This window comes from Sander vitreus, chromosome 6 (assembly GCF_031162955.1).
Source record: "Sander vitreus isolate 19-12246 chromosome 6, sanVit1, whole genome shotgun sequence".
Taxonomy (NCBI): Eukaryota; Metazoa; Chordata; class Actinopteri; order Perciformes; family Percidae; genus Sander; species Sander vitreus.
In genome coordinates this window covers 33824272-33843341 of record NC_135860.1, presented here as the reverse complement: position 1 = coordinate 33843341, position 19070 = coordinate 33824272, and the positions used below count along the sequence as shown (strand labels likewise).

The 19070-nt window shown below is 38.0% G+C and overlaps 1 long non-coding RNA gene across 1 annotated transcript; it reads right to left on the bottom strand.

Moving 5' to 3' along the window:
- Positions 1 to 450: 450 nt before the first annotated feature.
- Positions 451 to 8854, bottom strand: LOC144519073 (uncharacterized). Its single transcript, XR_013502073.1, has 6 exons — positions 8517 to 8854; positions 7292 to 7407; positions 7118 to 7168; positions 1420 to 1482; positions 700 to 1150; positions 451 to 605 (listed from the first exon to the last, which is right to left on the bottom strand). It is a non-coding gene; the product is annotated as an uncharacterized LOC144519073 (long non-coding RNA).
- Between the last annotated feature and the right edge of the window lie 10216 nt (positions 8855 to 19070).

The window sequence follows — 19070 nt, the reverse complement described above, 5'->3', positions numbered from 1 at the left end:
GGGGGCATTTAAACAGGTGTCTGTCACTCCAGTCGGGCTGTGGTTCTCTGTCATGTCGCGCTGCTGATGCTCGGTGGTGATGTTGTTCTAATTGTTCATCTGAAACATAGACTGTTAATATACAGTCTATGATCTGAAATAGCAAGGCTGGATGTTGTGCTAAACTCCTCCTCGCTACCATCACTGCAGGCGCCCCGGGCACCGGCCCAAACGGCCCGGTGGTAAATCCGGCCTTGGAGTCCACCTTTGACACTGGGCTGTTAGGATATTGTGAGGGGGGGGCACTGTGGGGTCCTCCACATCTGCTGCAGTCAGCACGGGGAAGTTTTTCTGGGAGGCCGCAAGAGTAGAAGTCAAAATGAAGCAAAGTTACAAGTCAAATTAAAACCCTCTTATCAGCCAAGCTAAGCATAATAATGATGTGAACAATAAAATAACACCTGCCTTTTATAACCCTGCAGATTGTCAGGTCCTGGAAGGCCTTCTTTGCCTTTCTGCCCCGCAGGCTATACGGTTTTAGAACGTCATTGGTTGGCACTCGCTGTAGCATGCGACGGATGGCAGTACCTCCGGTCGAAACCTCCAACAGTTGTCAGGAAAAGTTGCTGTAAAACATACAGAAATACAAATTTGAATTTATGCAATTATATAGTGTTATTCTTAGGGCAGGGTAGGGCAGGACTATGGCCACTTAATTACCATTTTGTTGACAGAGACTCCTGTCGGAACTCATGCAGCTCGGTGACTGTCGAGCAGGCCGACAGCAACATGTCATCAACTGGAGCAGAGGGAGGTGACTGGGAGCTCCTTAAGAGCATGAGCAGCTCATCCAGCTTCTCATCAAGGCTATGGAAAAATGAATGGTGTTAGTTTTAGTTGTAATACATTATATTATTATATACTTGCATATGTGAACAACTTAAGTGAGTCTTCCGTCTCCTGCGTGATGAGTTCTGCTGTTTACAACAACAAAAAAGTTAAGTTACTCTCAAGTTCCTTGTCATGAAATTGTATTGAATTGAAAATGGAAAAATCAAAGCCACTGTACCTTCAACCGGGTCCCAAGATGAAGTGGCAGGCCGAGCTTGCGTCACAATAGACCCATCCAGCTCTGGGCGACTGGCTGGTTTCCTGTGTGGTGTTGACTCATCTAAAAAGAAAGTAGATATGAATATTAGTCAGTTCATTTATGGTAGGTTTCTTGCACATGCCATTGCAAAAAATGAACCTATGCTGTTACATTAGACATCGCTAAAAAAACATGCAGGTGGTGGAGGCATGTCTGCTGACCTAAAAAAAGGCAGGAAGAGACAAACACATCAGAACAGTCACGTGATATGCACCAGGTTGAGTGTCAGTAGTTCCATGGTAGGAAATATGACTCTGGTTTCTTAAACGCATGCATAAATGTTAACTTACGGACAGGGCTTCCGGACACACGCTCTGTCCTGGAATGCTTTCTTGCTTGTGGAACGGATTCATCTGAAATAAAAGACCATACAATTTGTACTGATTGCAAAAAGAATATTTGAATTGTGTAAATAAAGTAGTCTGTACTTAAGAGGTCTTACCATTACCATTATCTAAATAAACGATAGATGTATTTAGACAACCAAGGAGGTGTAATCATTATGTCGTGCTAGGTTAGCCTGGCTCCAGCTACCTAGCTACCTAGCTAACTAGCTCCATTATTTAGCTTGAGCCGATAGCCCCGGCAGTTTTGGGAAACGCTAATGACGTTACATCCATACCATCAATCGGTCACCTGAAAGCAGAGGCACTGTCTTCCCCCTACTGGCGTGGGGGTGTAACAGTTGGATTTGTACACTGAACTGAACCACTTGTTAGTTATAAGTGAAATGAAAGAAAAATCGTTCTATTGATAGAGTCTTGTTTTAAGTATTTTCGCCTAATACAGTTAAAAAGACAAAATCAAGCACAAAAGTATTGTTTTTAACAAAATTGTTATCAGCCTAAAAATAAATATATTCTCTTGCTATGTTGTTTATCTTACTTAGATTTTATAAGACCAATCATTTTTGAGTGAATCTAAATCAAGTTACAGCAAACCTTTTATATGCTACTTCAAAAACTTAAATGGAGCTGGTTTAAATAAACATTTTCAAAACCGCACTCAGAACATCCTAAAACAACCAAATGGGAACGTTGTGTGGAGATACTGTGCAACTACAGGAGAACGTTTCATTTGGTTGGTTCCCTTAACGTTTAGGGAACATTATAACCATGAGGGAACGTTCCCTAAACGTTAGTTTTTGGTTTCGTTCGAACTAACCTTTAGGGTACCAGAAACTAACGTTCCCCAACATTCCCTAAATGTTCTGTGTTAGTGGGGTAGTGGTTTGTTTTGTTGTGAGCTTACATCCCCTCAATGAAATAAATCACTGAATTTAAAAAAAACAGAAGACATGAATTTCATTTCAATAAAATTAGTTTATTGGTTACTCACACATGCACAAAATCACAACTAAAAGCTCCCACCAACAGGTAAGATTACAAGCAAACAAAAGACAAAGCAACACTAACATGCAGTGTTGTAATGGAACGAAGCATAAATACTTCACTACTGTACTTAAGTAGAATTTTCACGTATCTGTACTTAATTATTTATATTTCCGGAAACTTTTACTCCACTACAGTTTCTAAATAAAATGTAGATTTTTACTCCACTACATTTCCCCTAAGCATCTTAGTTACTCATTACTACAAAATAAAATCAGAACAAATTTGTTAACACTGGAAAAAAGCAGGTTTGGCAAATCATTGCTCCTAATTTGCCAAGATAATGCACCCTCCATTCCAGTTGGTGACCTAATGCCTGTTTGTTGCCAAGCGGCAAAAAAAATAAAAAATAAAAACATAGGCCAAAACTAAAGAAGAAGAGGAGGAGACATAATGACTGATATTGTCATGGAAGCATCTGGTGCAGGCTCTGCCGCCATGGTAACAGACGATGATCACCCCGACGACAGTGGTGATGAAGCTAACGTTACACACCTTTGGCCATAAGTTCACAATCAAAGTTTTTTTTACTTTTACTTCTAATACTTAAGTACATTTAATATCAGAAAATGACTTTTGATACTTAAGTACAGTAAATATCAGATACTTCAGATATATCAGATAGACTTTTACTCAAGTAATATTCTAAAAGGAAACTTTTACTTCTACCAAAGCCATTTTCTGGTAAGATACTTGTACTTTTACTGAATTATGGCTTTCAATTACTTTATACAAGACTGCTAACATGCGACAGCACACAATGAGAGACCATGGCAAGCAGTGGTGGAATGTAACGAAGTACAAATACTTCGTTACTGTACTTAAGTACATTTTTCACGTATCTGTACTTTACTTAAGTCCAATCAATAGTGCATACTTTGACTTTTACTTTGTTACATTTTGCAGCAATTATCTATACTTTCTGCTCCACTACATTTCTACAACGTTCCGTTACATTTTCGTTATATTTTCTGATCAGTTTTTCCCATGGATGTATTAAGAGAACTGGATACAGTGTTTGGCGAGAACAACGTACATTCCAATGAGAGTGCTCAAAAGCGCATAAAGCAAACATGGAGCTCGGGTCTTCCGCGTTGACTGGCCCATGACGTCACGATGGACATGCGCACCAGCAACAGTTTGGTTGTGTTGTCATAGCAACCGGTAGCAACATGCTCGTTCATGAGCTCCTCTCTCGTGTCTCTTACAAGTGGTGAACTCATGAACTCGCCGTTTTATTGTCTAAAATATTCACTAACGTTAAACATTGTATTTTTGTTGTTCCTGATCGTTTATATGCTTATCTAAATAAATGATGGATGTATTTAGACAACCAAGGAGATTTAATCATTATGTCGTGCTACTAGCTACTACCCAGGTAGCAAACAGAAGTTGGGCCAACGTTGGCCCAACGTCTGCTGTTGTGTTGGGCCAATGTTGGGTGCTGACGTTGGCCCAACGTAATTTTGTCCGTTGGGCCAACGTTGGGCCAACCATGTCATTAGATGGCAAGCAGACCTTCTGCCAACTTAAAAACCACTAAAACAACATTGGGCCAACATTGGGCCAACCATGTCATTAGACAACCAGCAGTCCTTCTGCCAACCTAAAAAATTACCTTACCAAACTTTTGCCAACTTAACGTTGGGTCAACCATTTTTTTAGACTGTCAGCAGATCTTCTAACAAATTTAAAAATATAGCCTGTTTTAACCATCTGCCAATTTCATAAATAGTAAATCTGTAAACTTAAACTTAAATAGGTTTTACCAACCTTACCTTCACATAAAGTCAAAGAAATCAACAACAAGGAAACCAAAAAGTGACTAAAAAGGCGGCAAAGAAAATGCGGAAGGCCAAAAAACCCCGCTGAAAACTGAGAAATTGGGCAGATTCTGTTATGGGTTTGGTGTGTTTTATCTTATTTTGGTAGTCTGTTTCTGTTCTGTATTTTGCTTAGTTCCTGTTTTATTTTGATAGTTTTGGTTTCCTGTCTTGTCTTACTTTGTCTTGTGTTTTCCTGCCTTTTGTGTTTCACCTGTTTCCCAGCCCTTGTGTCACCTGTCTTGTGTTTCCTCGTTACGCTGTGAAATACACAGTGTAGTCTTTGTCTTCCCCCTGTCTGGTGTCAGATCATTGTGTGTGTTTTTGTGTTTCCTCGCGCCTGTCGTGTCTCTCAGTGTCAGTTCGTGTCTGATTTTTTTGCTCCCTGGATTTTCTTTGTTCTCAAGTTTATAGTTTGTTTTCTGCTTTGTTTTTTGGATTCCCAGTTTTTGTTTTTTGGATTCCCAGTTTTTGTTTTCTTCACTCTGATTAGTTTTTGCCTTCCGCTTTCAGGACTCCCTTTGTTTATTTGTACTTTGTTTTATGGACTAATAAATGTTCCTCCTCAAACTTTCTCCTGCCTGCCTGCCTGCTCTCTGCCTTTGGGTCCTCGACTTCCCTGAACCTAACAGATTCTCTTCGTATTCTGCAGTTTCTTGCGGATTTGAAGCAAATTAGATGGCGTGTGGCTCTGATGATGAAGACGTTCAAGTTCATTACTGTAATATGCATTGCATTATGGGTATTAACATTTGATTTACAGTGATTTACTGTATGTTTTTTTTTATTTAGTTTGAGACCTAAGCTAAAGATGGTGTAACTCAAAGAATATGGTGTTAGGAGTTGAGTGTATAGCTACCATGGTTTATGGGGGAAAAGTAAAATGTATTTATTTCCCTAGCCGCTTAACTTTAAATTTGACCGATCGTTAAACAAGTGATTAAAGGACTCTTTTATATGGCTTTAAGTTTTTCTTGACAACATAATGTTGTTGTTAGCTATCTATCTATTATGTGATTAATTTGTAATACATCTGTGTTATTCTAACAATATAACAGTTACCTACATCAAACTGGTTCCCTGCATACTAATGCATGGCTTTTTTTTTTAATCTTGTTATTGTGTTTTATAACCCCATGCATGCACTTAAAAATATTAATTTTCATTATCTCATATGTATAATAACAACCAGTGTAAAAAAAAAGGCCATAGTAACACTTGCTCGCTCTCCTGAGATGATTGACCAATCAGTGACGAGAGTCATCGCTTTGATCTCCTGCCAATCACTCGCGCTCAAACAGGAGACAGGCACAGACTGCAGCAGCTGTAAAACGGACTTTTCTTCATCTTTTTTTTCCCCGTTTTCGGACTTGTTGAAGTGATGTGTGTTGCCCAGAACGTAAGTTTAAACTATTCTGTAGCTTGCTAAACTGTAATGGGTTGTACTGCCTCGTTATCTGTGTAAATGTTAAAACTACGTTTATTCATATTTCAATAAGTGTTCGGCTACTATGTGGATTCGGAAGTTTCGTCCGTGTTACGACATGACATTTATTTGGAGAGAGATATATTATAGATATAATATTGCTGTTGCTGTGTTTCTTATTGCATAGCTGATAGATGTGCATATTTTTTAATATTATTTGTGCAGCCATGTGTTAATATTCAGGTTGTGTTAGGGAAATTTGCTAGTAACGTGCAATCACCAATAAACGGACTAGCACTGTGGCGCCTACTGTGGAGCCTATTATGGAGTTATTAAAAGTGTATTACACTGTTTGCTCCATCAAGGATATGTGTGCTGTAATAAATGTGGCTTATTCTTAGTTTGTTACTGAGCAATATGTTAAAATGTAACATATATCTATGTTAATTATTACTGAGAAATTAATGTAATTCTTAGTATTGTTTATTGTTATATGCTGGTGGCAATAACATTTAGTTTGGTAAATAATGTTCATAGTAAGTATTATTTCAGAACCACATCCAACTTCAAAACATCGCCCAAGTCACCACCTTCCTCCAACGGCTCACCGAATTTGAGTGGAAGACATCAAACTAGGTAAGCATTTTCTTGTGTTGTTCACACATCAGAAAAATTATTACACAGACAGTACAATGAACAGTGCAGCTACATACCCTGCCTGCTCCAAAGAAATGTATACTGTCATATTCTATGTTTTTGCAAGTTGTTAGTCTGTTAATAGTTTAGATGAGATAAACTCATGAACATTTCTCTCCAGTACGGACCACCCCACCAGAGCATAAATACTCTTGTTTGGATTGAAGGCTCCCAGCAGATGTGGATCAGCAAGCACGGCCCCTCCATCATCCTTCACAAATGCTTCTAAACAAGACTGTTCCTCCTTCCCCTCCCCAACCAAATGCCCAACAACTTCAGGTCTGTGGTAAACAACCACACCACATTTTTCATACAAGTTACAGTATCATACTGTACAATGGAACTGCGGTAAGGGCATCATACTTTAAAAAACATGTACACTTATGGTACTGTAATGGGGTAGTTACAGTGACTCCGCATATCTACAATAACAAGTCTAACAGTGTATTTCATGGTACATTTTAACGTCCATTTTGAATTTGATGCCAGCAAGACATTTTCAAAAAAAGTTTGGACATGTTGGGGTAGCAGATTTTTTATACATCTTCATGCAGTGAAGATAAGGCTATATGCCTAGTGAAGATGAAATACACTTCTGTTTAATGGTGGGTTAGACAGAGGAAGAAGAAAACAATCATTGGAAGACACTTACATTCACTTTCACAGCTGCTGGAATCTGCATGAGGGGGAGGCATCTGCTTTTCTGTATTAAAGAAAAAAATTATCAAAATGTAAATTACTTAAAACTACAACCATTTGCAAAGGTATTTGATCAGCCTTAAAAAAAACATCACCATTACTTGGCCTTACTAAAGGCCTTGTGTACCTTTTTCTGTTGCTCTTTTTTTTTCCTTCCTCCATTTCGGTCTCCACTATACTTCAGCCAGGTTTTTATTTTTTCCTCGGCTTTCACCACTTTTGCTCTTTGTTTTTTGGCTGCATCTGTCAGCATGAAATTAAATTAAACAGAGAAAGGGTTAGCTGACAGATCATCTGAGGTGTATTTTGTAGAGTTCTGTATGATTAGTTGATTAATTGGCATTCTTCCATTGACTTGCATTGTATTTCATTCAATGACACATTATGTGAGACTGTAAGGGGTTGTTGCCTCTTTTGCTATTTCAAAGTTATGTCTAAGTTTTGAATGTTTGAATGTTTTTTAAAACATATCACCTATGACAACTTTTGCCAGCAAGAGTGTAGAAAAGGGGCTCTTCTGTCCTCTCCCTTGCCAATTAAAATTGTTGGCCAACTCATTGGTAATTAATTCCCTCATGTGGACAATGTCTTTGGCAGATGTTCCACCCAAGCTAGTAAGATATTTTGTCTATGAAAACAAATCATGTGTTAAGCAGCAGTAAATCAGGTCTAGGTCTCTATATATGTTAGTATTATTTTAAGTGAAGTTACAGAACATCATTAGAATTTTCCAGAGAACGTTGTGTGTCTCTATTTGACAGCCTATCCTCCAGATCTTTTATGCCTGTCATGCTCCTTAATGGAAACTGAAACTCCTCTGTTACAACTTCAGCTGCATTCTCTCTTCTCAGTATGGCCTGAAGGAGGAGCGTATTCTGCCTGACTTGACCCTTGATCTCTTCCAGCATCTGGTAGAGCCGGAGTTCTCTTTCTGAATCAGACAAACATAAGATGCAACATTTATGCATTATAACTATACAGAATTGAACGTATAAAGAGAGAGACTGTGTCTCTTCTTTTGTTGTCTTTATCATAACTTTTCCAGCCTTTCGTTGAATCCATCTCAGCTTTTTTTTGAGACGTGTTGCTGGCATTAAATTCAAAATGTGCTTACATTTCCCATAGAATAGTAAAATTTGACATTTTCAACATTTGATATGTTGTCTATGTCCTTTTTCAACTATTTATTCATATCATAGCATCATTTACTCTTCCCTTCTCTTTTGCATCTTTTGTTGAGGAAGTAACCTCCTTAAAGGCCCTAAGGGATCGTCCACGATACGGTACCGTACGAAACGGCACCTCTGATTAATATTTAGATAATTTTATAATGGTTTAATTTAGCCACTTACCGATTTTTCCTGCTAAAAGCTAAGGAGTTAGCCATCACGGGGGTGTCTTTGGTGTCTTTGTAGCCTTTACAGAAGGTTTTCTATCCAGCCTGGAAGTTGTGCCTCTTTTCGGAGTTGTTCAGCAATAAATCTAAACGCTTATATCCAAGATTTATCCACTTGATGTCCATAATTTATCAATTTTCCGTCATTTTTGCCGCTAGCTCGATGCTAGCTGCCATTTTGAATATCCCATGATGCTTTGCGAGATTGTGTTGACGTCTTTCAACCAATGGGAAGGCAGGTCCGTCATACAAAGAGTTTATGGAGTGGAAAGATAGATCACTCCAGCGAATCCGAGCGAGAACAAAGGCTATAGAGTAGCAAGATAGGTCACTCCAGTCTATTACCGTTCTACAGAGAAGAATGTTTTGAGATGTGGCACACATTTGGGCCTTTTTTGAATAAATGTAAATAGTTTGTCCTTTTACATGAGTTATAATGTTCATTATGTTTATTTTTGCACTGCATGACTCCAAATATATAGGAGAACTGTTTTAGAACATTGCTGTGTGTGTGATTTCAATAAATATGACATTATTATTTGATTATTGGCATAAGTGAATGTCATGAGGGCAAAAGCGTCTGGACTTTTTTTGAAAATATGTATATATTTTGTCAACTGTATAAGTTATAATGTTTATTTCTTCACAGTGTGACTCCTAATACATATGGGAACTGATTTAGACAGGAGATTGGCTTAGCTTTTATTGATATGTGTGTGATATCAATAGGCCTACATATCTGTGAGATTCATGTTCCGTTTTATTTATTTATTTGTCTTTAAGGTCATAAAACCTTTTTTTTTACATTCAAGTGACCTCACTGCAGCACAAATATTCTAATAGCCCAGTTTTTCCTGAAAAAAATGATGTTCATAAATTGACTGTAGACAACAGGGTTGATGTTTTACAAGCTTTTTTAGAAAATAAAACCAGAAGGACAATGAACTGTAAAAATGACCTTAGGCATCTGAGCGTTAAATGTGCATATGACAATTATTCACCTCAATGATACATTAATCATACATACATTAATTCATTTTAATTTATTAATAAACCCCTGTATTGTAATATTGTTAAGTTTGAGCAAGACTTCTGCTCATGTTCAAAACTTTGTGCACACTCAAAATATATCTGTGTTCTCTGAGATTTGGAGCAGTCGTGATATTTTGAGAAAAATAAAGTTATAATAATCACTATATTTCAGAAAATAATCTACCTGCACCATAGTCTGCTGTGCCATACGTGATTGCTCTGCTGATGCAGTAGATCTCAGACCTTCTGACAGACATAGAGCCCCATTTGGGTCTCTGGTCTCTGAATGAGCGAACGTTTAGGGAAGTGTCTGTACGCTGCTCTATGCTTTTTCTTTCATTGGTTGTTGCGTTAAATCTTACCCAGATACAATAGTGCTATTTTCTGATTGGCTATTGTGTAGCCCCTTTCTTTTTTTTGATTGGCTGATAAGTGGCAGGCTCAACTAAGAACTCCAGGGTAGACGCTCTTGATTCCTGCCGGTTCCATAGTGAGAGCGGCGCACCAGAGAAATGTTGGGCGCTGCGGCATATTAAATATATTATAAAATATTTTTTCCGCGGGAAAAATACAATATGTGGCGGGAGTGCGTGACAAAAGACCAAAATGAGTGAGTGGGTCTGACTCAGCTAACATCCGGTATGACACGTTGTGCTGTAAACCGTTTAAATCTGAGCATGCGCGACTCACATCTGCACTCGACTCACAACGGGCAGTGACAGATACTCTGCCAAAGAAAGCATGGTGTATGCTTATCTTGTTTATCATCTGGCTGATAAGGGCACAAGGTTTGTCAGTGTTTCAGTCACTTTATAATATGCTGTTTAAGAGTTTTACGGATTTGGAGATGAGCAAGTAAAGCTAGCATGTCAACATATTAGCCTGCAGTTAATTACCACGCTAAAGCCTGTTTAGCTACATGAAACGGTGTAACTTGAGAGATAGAAATGCAATTACTATGGTATATTGGATGTGACAGAAGAAGAGAATTTAATATTTTATTAGGCCTTTAATTTAGGTTGATTTCTGCATAGAGAGAGTGAATAAACCATCCAACCATGAAGACCATCTTTCAGCCGGGGATGATATTGATTATTTATGGTCCATAGTATACTGTGATCTATACAAACAAACAATTGAATGATGTGATTGTTGGCTGTCAGATGCATCAATGCATTAACATTCTGGACACAATCTAGATCAGTGTTTCTCAAATGGGGGTACGTGTACCCCTAGGGGTACTTTGCAGGACTGCAGGGGGTACGTGAGATATTTAACAAAATGTTTAATAACAAGGCTGTTGTCCAGAACATTGTTCCTCTTCATGTAGTATTTTTTTTTTCCTACCAAAAATGTGACATTTGTGTTGCCTTCTTTAGACCTAATCTTGCCTTCCTTCCTTCTACTTTTTACAAGTTTCTCGCTTTTTTCTTCTTATGTCACTGTTTTTGAAGTTTTTGATACTATTTTGCCCTATTCTTGCCTTCCTTCCTTCTTTCTACCATCTTTTTTACAGTTTTTGGCTTTTTTACAGTTTTTGTCTCATTTCTCATTAGCATTTAAATTTAAATGTTTTTTTTCAATTACAAGGCTGTTGTTTAGTAAATCTATCGCTGACAGTGCTGTACTGTTCCTGTTTATATACACTTTTTTTTCTACCAAAAATGATTAGCGCTGGTCAGGGGGTACTTGGCTTAAAGAAACAATTCAAAAGGGGTACATTATTGAAAAAAGTTTGAGAACCACTGATCTACATAATGGATAATCATGATCGTCAAGGTAGCTCACCACTCACTTGGTAGAGTGTATACCATTACCATTAAGGGTGCCCTATCATGTTTTGTTGTCATTTGAGTGTACAACGTGTAAAGATCTGACGTTGATCTAGTGAACGATCAATCCTTGCATCCGAGGCTTTTGCATGCATTTAAAAGACATTTATATATCCCACTTGGTTTGTTAGGTTTCAAGGGAGGAAAACTATCCAGAAGACATGACAGTGAAGATGACAAGAGCGGGAAAATGTCCAGTGTAATGTCCATACAGGAAAGTGATATTTAAGGTGCATATGTTTTCAACTTTACATTAAGGCTATCAAACAGCATTAATAACTGTTTAATTACGGTTTAGTGATTGCTTAGTCAGTATTATTATACATGTATTAAGTGTAAGTTAAGGTGCACATGTTCTCAACTTTACAATAAGGCTACCAAACAGCATTAATAACTGTTTAATTATGGTTTAGTAATGCTTCTTCAGTATTATTATACATAAATTAAGTGATAGTTAACGTGCATATGTTCTCAACTTTACAATAAGGCTACCAAACAGCATTAATAACTGTTTAATTATGGTTTAGTAATGCTTATTCAGTATTATTATACATTAATCAAGTGACCATTTAAGGTTAAGTAATGCTTATATAGCAAGCACAATAATTTATATAGCTTGGGCTTTAAGTTAATGTCTACATGAAAACAAAGGAAGAAGCAAACCTCTGTATGGAGACTATGGAGTCTTTTCACTGATCTCACCCTCTACCAAAAGTAAGTCATATGTTGGAGGATGGACAAATATAGTGGACAAAGGTATGTGGACAACCATAACCCATAAGTAAACAATGAAAACAGTTTTTTCATAATGACATGGCTTGGCTTATGAACCTTAAGACATACATGCTATCAAACATCTTTATCAACTACCTAGTAATATTAGAAAATACCTTAATTAACATCATCTAAGGGTTTACTTAGGCACTTTAGTTAGCGTTTATTTCCAGTTTAGGCTTTTTAGTACATTACCTAATGTTAAAATATACACCTTATTTAACTGTTATGCAAGGGATAATCACTTCAAGGCAGGGCAATAAACAGTTTGATATGGCCGGCTTTTGGACGGCTTACCTTCCACAAGCCGGGCATGTCAAACTGTTTATTGCCCTGCCTTGAGGTGATTATCCCGTTTATTCTACTTCTTGCTTGCCAACATAATAAAACAATTCAAATACTTTAATAATTAATTTTGCTTTTTCTTATTCCTATTGCATGCTTATTAAATGTATACTCTGTTTGAGTTCATCTCCCTCAAAAAGTAGTCCCCTTTAGAACTACGTGAATAGCTCAGCTGTAGCTAATTAGTTTCTATAGCAACCACACAAGGCTGCATCTAATCACTAGTTTAACGTAGTTGCTACATTGTATCAAGTCAGCTTTAATTGCGATCAATCAAACATACATTCCTTATTCCAAATAATGGTCAGTTGTCACTGTCAGTCTATCCTACTGGTGGCTGATAGTAAAGGCAGTTGCCTTTTTCGTGTTTGATTCAAGGGCCCCGTCTTCAATTGTACGCAGCTCCTCATCTGTCAGATCTCAGAAACAGGTACCCTGGGCCTTGTCTTTTTCTTTTGTCATTCCGTCGTCCTCGTCGCTCTTTAACCAGTCCTCAAATGTCTTCCCTACTCCAAATATATATATTAAAATTGACAATGAATTCGTACATTTTTAAAATGCTGTAATGTTTAGAACTACGGCGAATAACGTTAGCTCAACTGTAGCTAACGTTAATTAGTTTCTATAGCAACCACACAAGGCTGCATCTGATCACTAACGTTAGTTTAATAACGTAGTTGCTACATTGTATCTCTTTGCAAAACTATGTATCGACTGACTCTCCGATAGATTTCCAACACATTTTAGAAACTTTTTTAAACAAGGTTTATTTTTACAATGGACCTCATGTCTGAAATTTCTGTGATAGAAAAAAAAAATACAAGCGGCGTATTGATATACTATTTGATGACGCTGTGCTCAGTCAGCGGGCAACCTACCGGGTTAATGCCCCCCTCCCAGCCAATCAGAGTCAAGCATTCTTAAACGAAGTAGAATAAAAACAGTTAGTCAAGGCTTGTTACTGCATTAACTAATGGTAAAATAGACACATTATTTAACTGTTATTAACAGTTAGTCAAGGCTTGTTACTGCATTAACTAATGGTAAAATAGACATCTTAGTTAACTGTTATTAACAGTCAAGGCATTAACAAATGGTAAATAGACGCCTTAGTTAACTGTTACTAACAGTTAGTCAAGGCTTATTACTGCATTAACTAATGATATAATAGACACCTTAGTTAACTGTTTTTAACAGTTAGTCAAGGCTTAATACTGCATTAACTAATGGTATAATAGACACCTTAGTTAACTGTGATTAACAGTTAGTTAAGGCATCAACTAATGGTAAATAATGCATCAATTACCAGTGTTACCAGAAAACCTTTATTGCAACGTTGGCACAGCAAGATGTCCAGACTAGTGCAACAGTAATTTTAGTTTTTTGCGTCCTGCTGCTCCCATCGTCAGCCAGGTAATATTTTTTTTACTAAATAAGTATATGAAATCAGATGTATAACCTACCACCATTTAGTTGTTTTGTGTTATTTAAAATATTTATAAAATGTCTGGTCATGCCAAACATAATTATTCCACTCATTTTTTAAACAATGGTAGCAGGGGCCGGGACCGAGAGCTACATAGAAAAATATGCACCAAACAAGCCACTTTGAAATTTAGCTGTTTCATGAATACAAAAGTTGTGTGATCCCCCCCACCCCTCCTAGACTAAAAAATATTGGGTGACCCTCCCCTCAACAAATGTCATGTTCTTCTATGAGACTGACAGCAGCAATTGCGAAGTGTCACAGAACATTCATTTGCTACTCTGCTACTCTGCTTTCTCAATCGCAAAGTAGCAACAGTCCATTCAGCATTTAGTGTCCAGCCCACTTCTTCTGATGAGGCACAACCATGATAATTTTAAGACTAAGCCATACACAAAGTATCAAATATATTAAAGAATAACAACTCATCATTACACTTGGATGAATTAATGAAATAGTATTCTTTTTATTAAACATTAAGTGAGACAACAACAACACATGTGTTGTGTATCTAACTGCAAAAACAAGAACAAAGTGGAGGAATAGGAATGCATATTGTGTGTGTGTGTGTATATATATATATATATATATATATATATACTAGGGCTGTCAAACGATTAATTTTTTTAATCGCGATTAATCGCTGAATTTCTATAGTGAATCGCATATTTTATCACATTATTAAAATTCTACAGTTTTTAAGTACATATTAACAATCGAAAGCAATTCTTACCAGTGTATCTTGATTGGGAATGAAATGAATGCAAAGAAAGTTACTTTATGAACTTGATTTTAAGATTTGTAATTATTTACTGTGTAAACAAAAGAAAAATTTGTGAATCTGTCATTATTGCACAATTCCTCCAAGTACCTAACTAAAAAACAAAAAATCCCTATCCTTACCAGAGTCAATATAGTGTTTAGTAACTCCTAAATAATTTTGATTACTCACTGACGTCCAGTGATCACCGGTTAATGAGACAGCATTTGCAGCACCTTGCAGCAGTTCCACTGTGGCTGCTTTCTCCGTGTCATACAGACTGTGTGTGGGGCTGCTGTCCCCCTCGACGGCAATGAGACGGGTCAGAAAATGCCAACCGTAGTACGTCTTTAAGACCCGAGTCCTCTACGATGCTGACAGGTCTGCAGTTAGTTGCCACCCGTTTCGCAAGAGCTGTAGTAATTTTTTGGGATTTGGTTACATCCACAGGTCGGCAGTAGCACTCTCCAAAATACTGCTTTGTCTGAGTGGGTAGCATGCTAGCAGGTAGCATAACGTTAACTGAACTATATGCTTAGCTCCGTAGGTGGTAGCTCAAGCTTGACGTGCTTTTGACTTGTCTACGAGCCGTCCGTGAGTTTTGGAAAATAAAAAGCTCCATTCAGAGTTATTGCTGCTGTCTTTCTCCATCATGCCTGCAGCCTGCAGCAGGATGTGTTACGAGGAAGTGGCAGCTTGATGATAAGTAACGGTGCTGCAAAGGGTCAAAATAGTAGCCTGTTAGGCACGATGCAAAGCCGAGTGAAGTGTAAAATAAATTAATAAATGGCGGAATGCGATTAATGCAATTAAAAAAAAGTATCGAGTTATGCTCGGCCCTTAATCACATCGCAATTAACGCGTTAATGCTGACAGCCCTAATATATACAGTTGTGTTCAAAATAATAGCAGTCCAACATCACTAACCTCATAAATCAATTTTTTGGTAGAAGTGATATTTCTACATGGCAAATAATTTATTAGTAAGTGTTGTAGAGTCATAGAAAACCAACAGACCCAACAGTCATGACATGCATGCTGCTCATTCATGTGTAATTGAATCTGTAATTGAAAGGGGCATGTTCAAAATAATAGCAGTGTTGTGTTCAATTAGTGAGGTGATTGATTCTGTGAAGAAACAGGTGTCAATTATGGCCCATATTGAAGGAAGGAAGGAAGCAAATGTTGTGCATGCTGGTTATAGTGCATTTCACACTGAAATACTCAGCGAAATGGATCGTTCCAGACATTGCTCTGAGGAACAGCGGACTTTGATTAAAAAGTTGATTGGAGAAGGGAAAACATATAAAGAAGTGCAGAAAAGTATAAGCTGCTCAGCCAAAATTATTTCAAATGCCTTGAAATGGCATCCAAAGCCTGAACGACGTGGGAAAAAACTGTCAACTACCATTCAAATGGATCGAAGAATAGCCAAAATGGCAAAGGCTCAACCAATGATCAGCTCCAGGAAAATCAAAGAAGACTTAAAGTTACCTGTGAGTACTGTTACGATCAGAAGAAGGTTATGTGAAGCAAAGCTATCAGCTAGAAGCCCCCGCAAAGTCCCATTGCTGAAAAAAAGGCATGTATTGAATAGGTTGAAATTTGCCAAAGAACACATTGACTGGCTAAAGGAGAAATGGCATAACATTCTGTGGACTGATGAGAGCAAAATTGTTCTTATTGGGTCTAGGGGCGGCAGACAGTTTGTCCAACGACCCCCATGCACTGAATTCAAGCCACAGTACACTGTGAAGACAGTAAAGCATAGTGGTGCAAAAATGGTGGGCCTATTTATCGCATACCAGGGATCATGGATCAGTTTCAATACATCAAAATACTTGAAGAGGTCATGTTGCCTTATGCTGAAGAGGAAATGCCTTTGCAATGGGTCTTTCAACAAGACAATGACCCAAAACACACCAGTAAGCGAGCAAAGTCTTGGTTCCAGATGAACAAGATTGACGTTATGGAGTGGCCAGCCCAATCCCCAGACCTCAATTCCATAGAAAACTTGTGGGGTGACATCAAAAAAGCTGTTTCTGAGGCAAAACCCAGTAATGCAGAGGGACTGTGGAATGTAGTTCAATCGTCCTGAGCTGGAATACCTGTTCACAGGTGCCAGAAGTTGGTCGACTCCATGCAACACAGATGTGAAGCAGTTCTCAGAAATAATGGTTATGCAACTAAATATTACTGCAGTGATTCAAAGTAAAGCAAACCCTTTTTTTCAGTTCATACAGTAAATGTTTGAGTTTGTAAAGAAAAATGCAAATACTGCTATTTTTTTTTAACAGCCTAATATTCCTTTTTCTTCACTTTCTGTAAAGGTATAACACAAACTTGATCAATTTTGGTCATGTTTTGATTTGGAATTGAATGTGCAGTGTTCCCAATGCATTGATATTATGGAAGTAAAAGCTATTCTAAGGATTTTGAGCATTATTCACTTTTTTAAACACACTGCTATTATTCTGAACACAACTGTGTGTGTGTGTTTGTGTGTGTGTGTGTGTGTGTATATATATATATATATATATATATATATATACATGCAGGCAGACATTGGTAAAATATTTGCAGCTCTTGAGAACATTTCGGCTGAGCTAGAAGATCTGACGGAAATTCGCTGCTCAATATTTTTGATGGAGTCAAAACTCTCCAGCCTGGTCACCAGAATGGAAACTTCCTTTTAGGCAGAAACCTCGAGTGGTGAGGAAAAACTTCCCTTAGGCAGAAACCTCGGACTGACCCACACAGACACTAATACAGATATACAGATATAGAGAAATATGATTATTAATAATTTTGGCAGTTGGAGTGATGAACAGTGGCAGTTAACAATACATAGTAACAATAAAGATAGTGGAACTATGACTAGAAATAATATTTGTAGCAGTTCAGGGCATAGCGGGCTATGCGGGGCATAGTAGGGCATAGCAGGGCATTGTGGGGCGTAGTAGGGCGCAGCAGGGCGTTGCGGAGCATAGTAGGGCACAGCAGGGCATGGTAGGGTGTGGCAGGGCATAGTAGGGCGTTGCGGGGCATAGCAGGGTGTAGCGGGGCGTCGAGCAAGATCACGGTAGCTGCAACCATGATTTAGGTGCCACCCCAATCCAAGAAAAATGGATGAATCGGACACATATGAAGAGAAACAGAGAAAAGGAAGGGTGCCTTGTCTGTAGTTATACACCCTCCCCTGAGGGTCTAGGCGAACGCTGCAATTCCTCACTCCCTAACTATAAGCTTTATGAAAGAGGAGAGTTTTAAGTTTACTCTTAAATGTGGACACGGTATCTAGCTCCTCAACCCAAACTGGGAGCTGGTTCCACAGGAAGGAGCCTGGTAGCTAAAGGCTCTGGCTCCCATTCTACTTTTAGAGACTAGGAACCACAAGTAACTCTGCCTCCCATTCTACTTTTAGAGACTAGGAACCACAAGTAACTCTGCATTCTGGGAGCGCAGTGCTCTAGTGGGGCAATAATGTACTATGAGCTCATTAAGATATGACGGTGCCTGACCATTAAGAGCTTTGTAGGTCAGGAGAAGAATTTTAAATTCAATCCTGGGGTCTCATTTATAAAACTGTGCGTAGATTCTATTCTGAAAGATTTCGTGCGCCTGAAAGTCAGAATTTTCGTACGCAAAAACAAAATTCTGATTTATAACACCTTGTGGCGCACACTTCTCGTTATAAATACAGACGTGCGTTACCTTATGCGGTCGTGCACAAGCCTCACGCTCCTCCCAAGGTCGTCCAATATTTGTCGTAATAAGGTCCATGTTAATCAATCAATGAATATAGCAGCCTTGTAAAGACGCCCTTGATGACCAATCATGAAATGAAAAAATGGGGAAAAAACACGATCAGTGATTGTGAGATCGCTGTGCTCCTAACAGAGATAAGAACATCGAAACAAAATCCAGTTTGGAAGCCTTAACCCTTGTGTGGTGTTCATATTTTTGTTACACGGCCTTAATACTTAACAGATTTAGCTCAATTACCAATGATATATACATCATTTATGGTTCATATTTGCCGTTTACCCCTGTGAGATCACATTTAGGATCATATGATCATTTTCGTTTTTTTTATGAGAAAACAAGGAAATTCAATTATTAAAAAGGTAAAAAATAGAAACAAGATTTTTGATCATTATTGGTGCTTATTTCTTAGAACTTAATCAGAACAGGTGAAAGTGCTTGAAATGTAACAATTTTGTAACTTTTTTTGGGAATAGCAGGTGCAGAAAGACAACATTCCCACATACAGACACCTAC